This window comes from Microtus oregoni, unplaced genomic scaffold (genome assembly GCF_018167655.1).
Source record: "Microtus oregoni isolate MIOR12 unplaced genomic scaffold, Mior012 000023F_ref0000262, whole genome shotgun sequence".
NCBI classification, from domain to species: domain Eukaryota; kingdom Metazoa; phylum Chordata; class Mammalia; order Rodentia; family Cricetidae; genus Microtus; species Microtus oregoni.
Genome location: NW_024543082.1, coordinates 29,711,263 through 29,725,330, shown reverse-complemented (window position 1 = coordinate 29,725,330; position 14,068 = coordinate 29,711,263).

Below are 14,068 nucleotides of genomic sequence, written 5' to 3'. Positions count from 1 at the left end.
AGCTTCTCTCCTTCCCCCCTTTTCCGGCTCTTCTCTCTCTCTCTCTCTCTCTCTCTCTCTCTCTCTCTCCTCTTCTCCCTTTTTCTCTTTCCCTCCATAATCCACCTAATAAATGTCCAACTTTGCTCTGTATAGTGTGCCTATTTGTCTGCCTCCCACCCACTGCTGCCCACATGGCTCCCTGGGGACCAGCCACCTTCCTGCCATGTGGTCTCCTGCACAGTCCCTGCCTAGGACTGGCTGCTCCCGCTGCCCACTGCAGGGGACTTGCACCATCTAGGGACCCACTGTCTGCCGCCACTGGGACCCCTCAGCAAGCTGCTGGGGACTCACAGCCTGCTTGGGACTGACTGTTTTCGGGGACTCGCAGCAAACCCATTACAATGCTGAAGAAGGCTTTCATTGGGCCTAATGTTCCAGGTGTTGAGTACACAAGAGCAGGTTTCCTGGCTAACATAAAAAAAGAGTACCAGGCAAGCTGCTTACATAGCTAGAAAGGAGGTGGGGTATACCCTTCTCCATCTGAAATGTCTACTATCATTGGACTGCTCCAAGTTTCGTCAATTGCTGGCCTTTTGTGAAGATCAAACATGGACCCCCCCCCAATAAGGGACAATCAGATCTTGCATTGCAACAACTACAAACTGGGGAAGCACGCCTCCTGACTTAAGTTATAACAGCTGCAGGGGAAGTAGTGTCAATGAGAGCTCAGCAAAGTTGTCTTTTCTGAAGTGGTCATGACTGGAGGTCTCCTGGGGCAGGAGCTGGGTCCCCAGCAGTAGGGGCTACAGAGCTCTTTGTAGCCAGAGTGCATCTTCCTTAAGGCATCTGTGAGGTGTTCAAAGCTACCAGGCTGACATGAGGACATTCTGGACTGTCCTCAAAAAGGGCAACTTCCCTCTAAGAAGCAGCGTTCACAGAAAAAAGATCTGTCTGGGGCCCATCAGAGAGTTACCTTTCTAAGAGTATATACCACTTAAAGGAAAAGTAAACACTAGAGAGTGTTTACAGCGGGACCTGTACTCAGTCCTGACATTCTCAATATTCTCATCATTGGCCCCTAACAAAACTCCCCATATAGGGATGAGTTTATAAACACGTCTCAGTTAGATAGTTCGTCATGTGTTTTATAGAGGTACTCACAAATGCTAAGATGACTTCGGTGTCTCTATGGATGGTGGTACCGTGTGAACCATGTCTTCCTATGTGTGGTTCAGTATCAATCAAAACATAACTACAGCTATGACTTCACCTCTAAGTCAAGAACTTCTCCGTCTTTCTATGGGTGATATGCTTCCCTCCATGAGTTGATGAGATGTTAAGGAGTCAGGATAAGGAGTTCCCTACCCACCCTGCCTGGTCCAGGGCTGGGTCTGTCAGGCATAGCCATCTCCCTCCTACTGGACCTGGCTCCTTGGAGACATGTGCTGATCGGGGAGCTGATATTAAATGCCAAATACAGAGCTAATCCTGGAGAGATGCTCACCCTGCTGGAGGCTGCTCACTCAGTGTCAGCTCTGTCTAGGAGGTGAGAAGGCCCTACTACCCAAGAAAACCTGAAAGTACACATCATCCTCAACCCTGGGTCTGACTGCAGGGTGACAACAAGAACCCATACACATATCACTCTTGCTGTGCAATTGGCTGAGAATCCTCACACTGATTCATGGGTCTGAACTCTCCTTAGAGCCCCTGTCAAGCTGTCTTTCTATGGCATTAATATCTACTCAAATAAATCTCTTACTCCAAAAGATGATCTGCCTCAGTGTCTCTTGAACTCTAAATCCGAAGCTTTTCTTATAACAGTTTGGAGGGGGAAAAAACAGAAAAATAAATTCAAGTCTGCCTGGTGTGCTGTGGTTTGAAATGAGAGAATATCTCCATAGTTCTTAGCAGCATCTGAATACTCAGTCACCATTTGGTTGTACTGTTTGTGTAGTTTTGAAAGGTATGGCCTTGTTGAGGGAAGTATGTCACTGAGGACAGAATATGAGAGTTTGGAGACTCTGAACCATTTTTAATTCATTCGCTCCACTTCCTGCCCTCAGCTCTTATCCTACAGCTTGAATTGCCATGCCTTGGAGCCTTTATGCTTTCCCTACCATGATGGTGATGGGCTATCATCCTTTGGGAGTGGTAAGCGCAAATAAACCTTTTCTTCTATAAGTTGTATTGATCATGGTAGTGTATTACAACAATAAGAAATAACTAATATACCTGTCCATGGGTGGAGAAGCTTGTGAATCTGGGACAGTGTTCTGGAGTGAACACTTTGCCTCATGGAATCTGACAGGAACTGGGTCATGGTCCCAAAGGCAAATCTTTGCTTTGTGTCAAATATCACCACTTCCCAGCTCAGACGTAACAGTGGCCATCACATTTTCTAAGCCTCAGTTTCCTCTGTTGCTTCAAATTCAGCAATTCCCCCCCCCACACACACACTTTATACTGAAAAAAAAATGGACTTAAATGGGACATTGGGTTATTTTCAGAAGCTCCCTGTATGATTATCACCCAAAGAACATTCTGCCAGGAGATATCACAAATATATTCATTAGTCCTCTGTATACAGAGCACCAAATCATACCAAACATCATCTTACTAACCCAAAGTACCCAACAGTCCACCCTCAAGACTCCAACAGCAAAACAGAACTATGACCCACCAGCACACCAGCTTTCATCCTCCCCTACCCGTCTGTAGATCCTTGAAGGGTACTGGGCAAGTTCTTGCCCAAGGAAATCAGCTCCATTATAGAAACCATGGGTTCCTTGAAGGCTGTACACAGGAGCCTCCTCAGTTCTAAAGAACTGATCTGTTGGAAGTCTTCCTAAGCCTCATGGCTTGAGATCATGTTGTTAATAAATCTCTCCACATTAGAAAGATGAGACAGGGCCACTAGAGGGAGACAAAGATGCTTCCAGGTGTGGAGGGAGTTCCTTGCCAGGAAGCAGACACACATGTCCCTCCCTACGGATGAGATTTCATTTCCCTAGACCTCTAGATAACAGAAACCTCTCCTTCACTAGGCCAGGCTAGATGGTCTTGCCCTTTCTTGGTAGCCCTGTTATGCCCTAGAGGTGGCCCTCTAGGTGCCAGGACTGTGTTCTGCACACAGCTTTCCTATCTTTCACCATGGAGAGCAAGGGTTTAAGTAGACTCTCCTTGAAAGCCCAACAGAGCACTGGACCCTACTGACCAGGCCTTTACTTTTCTCCATGACCATAGCATAGAGTGACAACTAGAACTAATTTCTAAAAAGCTAAAGTCTTTACCCAGTACATTGTAGAGAAGCTGAAGGGGAATGAGCCCCATTGGCATGACAATCTCAGGCACAGGTTACGTCACAATGCCCCATATACTCAGTGTGCCCCCTCACAAGTATCACCCTACTCACTAGGACTCAGAGCTCTGTATGGCACTCAGCAAGCATGGATTTGTGTGCAGATTCATGCATTCCCATCCTAAGGACCGTGGGCCCAAACTCACAGGTCATTGTGGCCTGACTATGGACTCCTCTCCATATAAATAAATGTTCAACTACTGCTTTCACAGGATTTGTGTTTGATAAGGTTGAATGTCACTGGAGACCTCATTTGGCGTGTGCAGAGCGATACAGGGGAAGATAGGGCTAGCTCCTGGTATCACAGATGGGCTTAACTAAGATAGGGCTAGCCTCTGGTATCACAGGTGGGCTTAACTAAGGTTGTTCCTGATAGCCTAGAATTAGGAGTAGCTACGGTGGCCTTAGTCTCGCTGAACTTCAGTGTTTGCCTGTAGATGACACAAACGGGGAGGGGGTGCCACCTGTGCTGGTGCCACCAGAGGGCAACCACAGTAAACCAGCTGGAAGGTCATAGCCAGCTTATCTTTGATACTAGACTCAGAGAAGGTCTCTCTTCACCAAATGGAACCAGTGTTCTTAAAGCAGAGGAATACATGCATCTGTCAGAGAATAACTAGTTCCAAAGAAGAGGGAAGCTGGGAATCCAGAGAGGCAATTTCATGTCCTTGTTGTTATGGTTTAAGTAAAAATGCTACAGGTCTCTGAGTGGCTGCAGTAGGCAGCGGGCATGAAACCACGCTGCAGGTTCCCGAAGTGGCTGCAGGCAGCAGGCAGCGGGTCCTGAGAGCAGCCAGTCCCGGGCAGGGATGGCGCAGTTCCCCAAGTGGCTGCAGTGGGGCACAAGAGGCAGCGAGTCCCAGGCAAAGAGTCACATGGTGGATGAGGCAACCAGTCCCATAGCTCTCAACCTCAAAACATCTTTGCCTTCACGTGGACTGATCCTGACACTCACCTCTCGATACATCTCACCTGAACTGTCCTTCCCCAGGGATTCTGGGACAGCCCACACCTGTTCTGATCTTCTCTCGCTCTAAGTCTAAACTCATACAGTATGTGGATAATATTTTACTTTGCAATCCATCATTAGAGATCAGCAAAACTGATATCTCCTCTCTTTTAAATTTCCTGTCCAAAGGGGGCTATAGAATCTCACCTTCTAAGGCCCAACTGTCTACCTCTCAGGTCATTTACTTGGGATTAAATAAAAGTCGCATCCTTACTCAACTCTCCTGTGCCCAAAACTCCATACACTCTCCCTCTTTCTCCTATCTGCTTTACCAACGTCTCCATATCTCCAATGTCATGCTTAACTTTCCACTTAACCGCTCTGCTGTTATTACAGGGACCATCATTAAACATAGAGTTGGAGGTACAAGGACTGTCAAATGCCCAGGTGGTAAGAAACAATAACGAGTTTGCAGCCCCAATCTCCAAAAAACTCACAAAACAGACTTTAATATGACAGGGTTATCACTGACTGCAGCAGTGTCTCCTGGATGTTCAGGTAATACCATGATGCTAAAGGAAAACAAGTACCTTACGATTTACTTCAGGTAAAACATTAAAGGGTCTAATAAATCCCCTTTCCAATAATTCCCCTTTTTTCCTGTCCCCTCCCCACCATCTTCCATTTCAAAACTATATCTTCATAATCATAAGCTTTTAATATGTCTAAAATTTATTTCTTTTCAAATATTTTTTTCATAAGCTTGAGGGAGTCAATTGGACCTACCTAAATGGACCAGACTCACCCAGAATAAGTATCATTTAATTCTTCCCTTATCAGTCCTGGTCTCGGGAACCCCTGGGAAATTTCCTCCTCTACCTCCCCCCCAAGAACCCACCTCTATCTTCCATCTTTGGATTCTCCTCTCTTAATCACCAGGATCTAAGATTTTTCCCAGACATAATTTTCTGCCTTTCTAGCATCTTGCGAGGTCCAAGCTGCCAGCCAGCCTGTTCTGCAGATCCCAGAAAAACACAACAGTAATCAGCCACCCCAGGATGTGGTCAACCATCTCAACTCCCCACCACCCACAAAATCAGCAACGAAGCCAAAGTCAGCGTGAAGCAGTCATGAGAGACCTTATGATGCCCCATTCCCACCCATTAAGACCCCCAAACCCCCAAATTTTTATAATAAACAAAAGGGTGGAATGTAATTATTCAGCCACAAATAAGGCTGCACTTCTGGGTTCTAGAGCCATGCACGCCTTTAATCCCAGCACTTGGGAGGCAGAGGCAGGTGGATCTCTGTGTGTTCGAGACCAGCCTGGTCTACAGAGCTAGTTCCAGGACAGGGTCCAAAGCCACAGAGAAATCCAGTCTCAAAAAAAACCAAAAAAAAAAAAAAAAGAAGAAGAAAGAAAAAGAAGCTGCCATTTTGTGCATTTACATTCTTCAAAGTCCATACAAAATTTCCCAAAGGAAAAAGCACAAAGGAACTCTCATAACACATAATGAAAATCATTAAAAATTAAAGCAAAAAGGTGCTGGAGAATTGTGATCAGCAAAGTATGTATGTCTAACTACCTATGTCTTTGCTAATCATTGAACATGAAGCTGCTAAAAAATTTGCATAAATAACAACATATGTTTGATAAATAATATATATTTGATAATCAAGATTTATAAACTCTAAAGGTCCACTCGGGTTCACAACAATATTTGCCTAGCTTATAATGGTACGCCATAAGGATCAGTAAAGTTGTCAATCTCTCTATGGACTGTATCTATGATTAAAATTTCTAGTATTTTGATATTAGAAGAGTTTTGGTTCAAAACCTGTTACTTTTTAAGAGTAAATCTAACAGGGGTGGAAATTGAATATAGTCCTATTATTAAACCTATTAAATTATTGCAAACTGTTATGGATAATGAAGACATGAAAATTAGTGATCAGTCACCTTATAAGTGATGAAATTCTTTAATGTGTTCAGAATTATACTTGTAGTCATTCCAAATAATTAATAATTAATTACAGGAATAAGCCTCCTGTATATGTTTTCAAAATCAAACCTAAAACAAGTAACTAGATGTAACAGTTTGTCTAGTTTAGATACTTAATAGATAATTGTCCTCAAATGTGATTGGACACTGTGCTTTTATTTCCCAGCCACTCAGACCTGAATAATAATCACACAAAATTATATTAATATTATATTAATTGAAACACTGTTTGGCCCATGGTTCAGGCATATTTCTAGTCAGCTCATACATCTTAAGTTAACTCGCTTCTATCAGTCTAATTATTGTCACGTGGCTGTGGTGTTTTCTCATTTTCGACATGTCTTGTTTCCTCAGTGGATGATTTGCATCTCTTTGACTCTGCCTATTCTCTCTCTTTATCTCTGTTAGTATTTCCCACCTGGCTTTACTCTGCTAGGCCATTGGCCAAAAGAGCTTTATTCATCAACCAATAAAAATAACACCTGTACAGAAGGACATCCCACATCCCTCAACTGTCTCAGAGATCTGGTGACTGTTGCATTTAAAATGCTCAGTAATAAAACTTTTCATGATAGAGAGAAATGTTAGCTCCTAGCCGCAACCCTAATCTCCTCCAATAAAGATGAAAGGTCACAGAACTCCACCTGGAGTTTTTTTTTTTTTTTTTAATGTGGCAAAGTTGGCCACTGGATGCAAAACTGCCCTTCACTCTCCTATAGCCTCTGTCCAGACTGTGGACAAACAGGAGAGTAGGGAATTGATTGCCTTGTTTAGACAAGACCAGCCAGGTCTCCCAGGTTCCTACTCCATAGAAACGTCTGTCAGATCTTCTGTGCCTGACCCTGCCCTGGGACCTCTGCCCCCAATGACCACAGAGGAACCCAGGGTGATTTTCCAGGGAGCAAGTAAGTCTGCCATTTTTAATAGATCTGGAATCTGCTTGGCCTTTGCTTCCCACTTACTCCGGTGGAATTTATGCTTCTCAGATCTGTGGTGGTGCTGACTAGGCTAATGATAGTTTCATCAGTTTGACAACAGCAACCAAGGCTTCAGCTGTTCCTTCAGTTCTCTTCATGTGTAGAAATCAGGCCTCACTTCCCTAGCGCTATTACTAGGTCTAGACAGTTTACCTTGACACCAGACTCAGAAAAGAGATAAACTCACTTTATCATGAATGGACTGCTCTCAATAATCAACCAAGTATATCTTGTGGTGAACAACTATATAGAAAATGTTATAAAGTTTATGGAAGGTGTGAGGATGTGAAGCTTAACTTAGATTTCTTCTCATTTTCCTGATGATATTGACTGACTGACTATGGATTTAAGAGCAGCAAATTTACCAACTCCTCCCCAAGGCTACAACTGTTTTATCTTTATTTATGAACCTCTGGCCTCAGGCCTCACTGTCCTAGAGCTACTAGGTCTCCAGCAGTGGAAGACAAACAGTTGACCTTGCTCCCAGACTCTGAAAGGAGATAATCTCACAGATGTTTTTAACCCAGAATCATTTTTGGGTTGCCAAGCTTTTACTATGACTCAAAGGTATGAGCCCATTGCCTTTTCAGTAAGTACAGATTATAAACAATGGTAATGTTAATATATCTAAAATGTTTATTTATTTATTTATTTATTTATTGTTTTTTAAGACAAGGGTTCTCTGTATAACAACTCTGGCTGTCCTGCAGCTTGCTCTATAGACAAGGTTGGCCTTGAACTCACAGAGATCCAGCTGCCTCTGCCTCTGCCTCTGGAACATTGGGATTAAAGGTATACACCACCACTGCCTAACTAAAACATTTTTGTAAACTTAAAAAATAAATTCTTATAAGTTTCAGAGAACTGTCTTGAATCCATCTCTCACAGGTGAGATAGACTCCAGGTAAGTGCTCCTAAGTTCTCTGACCCCTCTATTTTCCCCCAAACTCCTTAATTGTACTCTCTCTAAGCTATCTGTCCTAGAAGATATCAGATCAACTACGGAATTTTCCAGCACCTTGCCAGTTTGGGGTGTTGCTTCAGAATCTGCATCCTAGAGGCTCTGAGGTGGCTAGCCTTAAGTGGTTCAGTTTCACAGACTATGCCAACTCAGCCTGTGCTTCTCTAGCCCTAGAAGATCCCACAGAGCCTGGACAGTGAGTAAAACTGCCTTCACTTCCTGGCCTTGGCCAACATTCCAGGTTTCTTGGGTCTCCAACAATGACACCCCAATATCAGCATACAATAATAATAGAAAAGATTACATCACCTGCTTATCATTTATTTTTATTTTTTTAAAGGGCTGTGATGTTAGGTATCAAACCCAGAACAAATGACTATTTGAAGTGCCCATTAACATGTCAAAGTGGGCACTGGCCCCCAGGTTCTTTCTCTCAGCAACCCTCAGTCTTTACCTATTACAGGGCCTTCCTGGTTGGCCTACCCTGCTCCCTACCCTGAACTCTCTGACTACAACTAAGGAACTTGATCATTTATAAAGATGAGTATTTACTTTAGTTTCTGAACAGTCTACAATACGTTAGCAGCTCACATAAGTCTATGACTTGACATCACATTCCTGTCATGTTTAGCCTTAAAAATAATGATTTTTAATTACCCTTCTAGTATCAAAATAAAACCTTTTAACAAATGATAATGAGTTCAGTAAAGAAACCAGACTAGCCATTCTGTGGGTAAAAATGGAATAAGGCTGGGTTACCACTCTGTTAAGGCTGTCTTTTGGGAAGGCAAGGAAAAGTGACAAGGGAAGGATCCCTGTGTGAAATGGGAGAAGGAAAAAGGGGGCTCGTGAGTTGGGGTACGGCCCATGAGCAGGGATTGAGGGAGTACAGAGGCCAGCACCCTTAACAGGTCATGGGGGCCTCTGTCCAAATGCCCAACACTGGGGAAAAGAACTCTCCTGGGAGACCAGGCATTCCATTATAGAATATATATCGTATTTATCACCTATATGCTCCTGTTTATTGAAGTTCTCTAGAAGCTTGGTGTTGAACACTTGGCAAAGACAAAGAATGCAAGGGTCTTGTAGATAAATAGCCCTTTGTTGGAAAGACACCTGGTGTCCTTCTAGAGAACCGAAACTTAAATTCAGTTGTAAAAAAACGAGAGAGCTTAACCCCTTCATTCCTAGGCATGTAGAAGAGAGTTCATTGTAGATAAAAGGGAGAACATGCTCAGAGACAGGGACATCTGGAAGAGTCCAAAGTGAACACGCTCCTGAGCCATGTGATGACAGGAGTATGGAAGAAAGGAGAGGAACCGATGACCAAGAAAGGTGAACTGGACCAAGAGACTGGCCAAAGAACTGGTATAGCCAAAATGACTGGGTTATATAGGAACCAGAGGAGCCAGGAGAAGGATAATCCAGATAGTCTGTTATCGTTTGTTAAAAGGTTTTATTTTGATACTAGAATGAAGGGCCCTAGGATAAGAATATAAAAATGTAGATTCCAGAAATGGGAATGTAGAAATAAAGAAATATAAAGTTGTAAGCCTAGGAGAATGAGAACAGACTGTCAGCAGCTCTCTCAGTAGCTTAAGGATTAACTATTAACAATGGGTTACTCTGCTTTACAACCCATAGCTCTATTTACAAGGTCAAAGCATCTCTCTGCAAACTGAAAGCTAGCCTACGGACATGAGCTGAGTCAACTTTTAGGAAATAGATATGTAACCTCTGGATTATGAATTAACCCTGTAAGTCCCAAGTCCCCATCTGGCTTTTTGGTTCCCCCTCAGGGCCACCCAAGAGTTCAGGAATCCCATTAAACCTGGATGTTTTTTATATTTTTTAATTTGGCTTGTTGTGATTTGGCTTGATTGGGATTTTTGGGTTGCCAGAGAGCTCGCTTTAGGAAAATTCCTAATAATCCCTGCTGTGTGAAACTGGCAGCATTGTAGGGGAGAGCACAGGGCTTCAGTAAACACCACCTGGAAGTACCAAGAAAGACAATCAATTAAGCACAAACATTAGTTTAACTGAAAAACTCTGTTAATGGAGATTGTAAAGTAAGGCAATCTGTATCTGAGTTTTACCATGAGATTGTAAAGCTTCCTCTGTTCGAACCTAATGCTTGGTGCCCCTACTATAAAAAAGGTGGGGTCAGAAACTGGCCTTTGCCACAGCCTTACAAAATCCATCTCTGGCTGTGGTCTCAGCTAGCTGATAAGCTTTTTGTGCCCCATGGAGATTTATTTTATTTTATTTTTTCCTGGAGTCTGGTTTCTGAAACAAAGTTTGCTTCTGGTTTATTAGACTTTGGTGGTCTGTCCCCATCTTTGCACAAACCCCACTGGACCCAACATAGAAGACCTTCAATTCAAAATCATTATTTTTAAGGCTAAACCTGACAGGAATGTAATGTCAAGTCCTAGACTTATGAGAGCTGCTAACATACTATAGACTGTTTAGGAACACAAGTAAATAGTCATCCTTATAAATAATCAAGTTCTTCAATTGTGGTCATGCTAAGTATTGATGTAATTAATTAATTAATTAATACAACGTAATTAATTAATACAAGCCTTACTTGGTCCCCTGTATATATCTTCAGGCTTGAGCTTAAAGCAAGTACCTAAAAGCAAAGTATGTCTATACCTAATAGACAGACAGCCCTCAAATGCTCATAGATCTACAGAATATGGCTTTTTTTTTTTTTTTTTTTGGTTTTTCGAGACAGGGTTTCTCTGTGGTTTTGGAGCCTGTCCTGGAACTAGCTCTTGTAGACCAGGCTGGTCTCGAACTCACAGAGATCCGCCTGCCTCTGCCTCCCGAGTGCTGGGATTAAAGGCGTGTGCCACCATGGCCCGGCCCAGAATATGGCATTTAAAATGTTTAATTAAAAAGCTTTTTGTGAGATGGGAGCAGAAAATATGTATAACTCAATAAAAACAATTTTAAAAAATAAAAAAAAATTTTTTTGTAATAGAGAGACATGCCAGCTCCTGACAGCACCCCTATTTTCTCCAAAAAAGATGGATGGGAACAGAAGAACCTCGACCTGGAACTTGCTTCGAATGTGGCAATGCTTTTCACCTCAACTGCTGCAAAGACCCTCTTCAAATGGACAAACTGGGCACTGGGGAACCAACTGCCTAGAGTTGCCTAAGCAAAGGTAGACTTCCCACTCCACCGGAAGTCTGTCAGACCTTCTGGAGCCTGGCAAACCTAGGCCTCCAAGCTGAAAACTGACGTTGCCCTCAGGCCTCTGCCCCCAATAACTATGGAGGATTTTGGGGTGGCTGTCTAGGTAGCAAGCAAAGTAAATCTCTTTCATTTTAGTCGCTAACTCAGGTAACAGAATTTATCCTTCTCAGAACTCTGAAGCTGTTTGATGACTAGGCTAGAGGTAGCTTTGTGAATCTAATAGCAGCAACCAGGGCTTCAGCTGCCTTCTCAGTTCTCTGTAAAATTCAGGCTACAGGCCTCACTCTCCTAGAGCCAATACTAATTCTAGACACAGTTTTCCTCATAACCAGACTCAGAAAAGATATAAACTCACAAAACAGATTTCAGTATAACTTCTCACCATTACTTTGTTTAAAGGAACTTACTTTGCAGTGACTGCTCTCAGTGATCAGCCACCTGTATTTCCTGGTGAATTAGAAAGAAGTTCTTGTAAGCTCCAGAGAATTTAATCAATTAAGTTTGAGATGACATAATTGTTCCCCTTAGCTATGCATGAAAGGAGCCTACACTTTCCTCTCTGGGGTTGCGGCCATTTTGTACAGATGAACAACCCCATGCATGTGGTATAATAACACTCTTTGTTCTTACATACTATCTGAGTCTGAGGTTTTCCTTCAGCGTTTCCTTGGATCCTACAGGAACAGTCACATCTGTTGTAATAGGAGCGATGGGGGCTGCGTCCCCAGCACCCCAGCTGCCTGGCTAGCTTATGCTATACACATACTGTATTCTTTTAAACACTGCTTGGCCCATTTCTATCTAGCCTCTTCTAGGCTAATTCTCACATATTAATTTAGCCCTCTTCTAATCATCTGTGTAGCACCGCTAGGTGCGCTTACCGGGAAGATTCTAGCCTACGTCCATCCTGGGTCGGAGCTTCATCGCGTGTGTCCCAGAGAGCAGAGCTATCGCATCTCGCATCTGCCCGGGAGAGGGGAGCATGACGTCTCTGAGCTCACTTCCTCTTCCTCCCAGCATTCTGTTCTGTTTACTCCTCCCACCTATGTTTTAACCTATCAGGGCCAAGCAGTTTCTTTATTGCTTAACCAATGAAATCAACAGATTGATATATGACACTCCCACATCACACATCCTTCCTTTTTTATCTATTTATTTTTCTTTTTTCTTTTTTTTTTTTTTGGTTTTTTTCGAGACAGGGTTTCTCTGTGGTTTTGGAGCCTGTCCTGGAACTAGCTCTTGTAGACCAGGCTGGTCTTGAACTCACAGAGATCTGCCTGCCTCTGCCTCCCAAGTGCTGGGATTAAAGGCGTGCGCCACCACCGCCCGGCTTATCTATTTATTTTTCATTCAAGGGGAAGACGGCACTTGTTTCAGGAGAAGGGAAAGGAGGACACCATTGCAACAACTAGGAATGCTGCCCTGGTGAGTTTGTCAGCATCCAGCTCTGTGAGCCACAAAGAGCTCTAACACAATGCTTGCCCTTTGCAAGGTATGCTGACATCTGGTCAAAGCATCTGAGAATTATAGCAGATTTACCTCTTGCTGGTGTCTTAGTTACTTTTCTATTGCTGTGATAAAACACTGTGATCAGGCAGTAGTGGTACACACTGTTAATCCCAGCACTCAGGAGCCCAAGTTAGGAGTACCTCTGTGAGCTTGAAGCCAGTCTTGCCACCAGGTCTACACAAAGAAACTGTCTCAAAAATAAATAAATAAAAAAAAAACACTACGACCAAGGAAACTTGTAGTAGGAAAGGTTTATATGGACCTATGGTTCCAGAAGGATAAGAGTTCACCATGGAAGTGTGGAGGCAGAAGGTAGCTAGAGCAGGGAGCAGACTGAGAGCTCACACCTTGAACTACCAGCACAAAGCAGAGAGAGTGAGTTAGAAATGACATGAGTCATTAAAATCTCAAAACCTGCACCCAGAGACATATTTCCATCAGCAAGATCATACCTCCCTAACTGCCCAAACTGGGCACCAAGTGTGTTCAAATGTCCAAAAGTGTGGGGACATCTCATCCAAACCACTAGAGCAATCAGCGGCCTGCCTGCTGTCTCCATCAATGTGTTTGGTAACTGGAAAGGATGAGCAGAAGGCAGGACCGGTGGTTATCACACCTTCCCTTTCAGTCAGGAAGCTGGAAATGAGCTCTGGCTATGAACCATTTTCTGGTTCCCAAGGTCTCCTGAGCCCACTGTTATCGTTCATGGCCAGCCAAGGCTAGTCCCAAGAGGGTAGCAGAGGGTGGCCAGAGACTGAGGCAGGTGGGCAGGCAACAGACAGAAACACCATGCCATGCCTAAAGAACTTGGGTATAGAGTTTATTTAGTGGGTTATAGAGGGGGAGGAGAGAAAGGGAGAGATAGGGAGGAGGCGGAGAAAGAGAAAAAAGAGGAAGAAAGGGAAGAGAGAGGTAGAGGCTGCATCTTCAGAAGAAGGAAGGGGAGAGAGAGAGAAAGTAAAGGCCAGAGATCTGCTTGCCTCCTCAGTGGGAATTTGGGGGGGATTGGGATGGATGGGACTTGTCTCTTAAAAGGGACAGGGTACCCAGGTGACAGGCCAGGCCAGCAGATTACAACACTCACTACCTTTGCTCCCAGCCTCCTCTAGTTTAAATCAG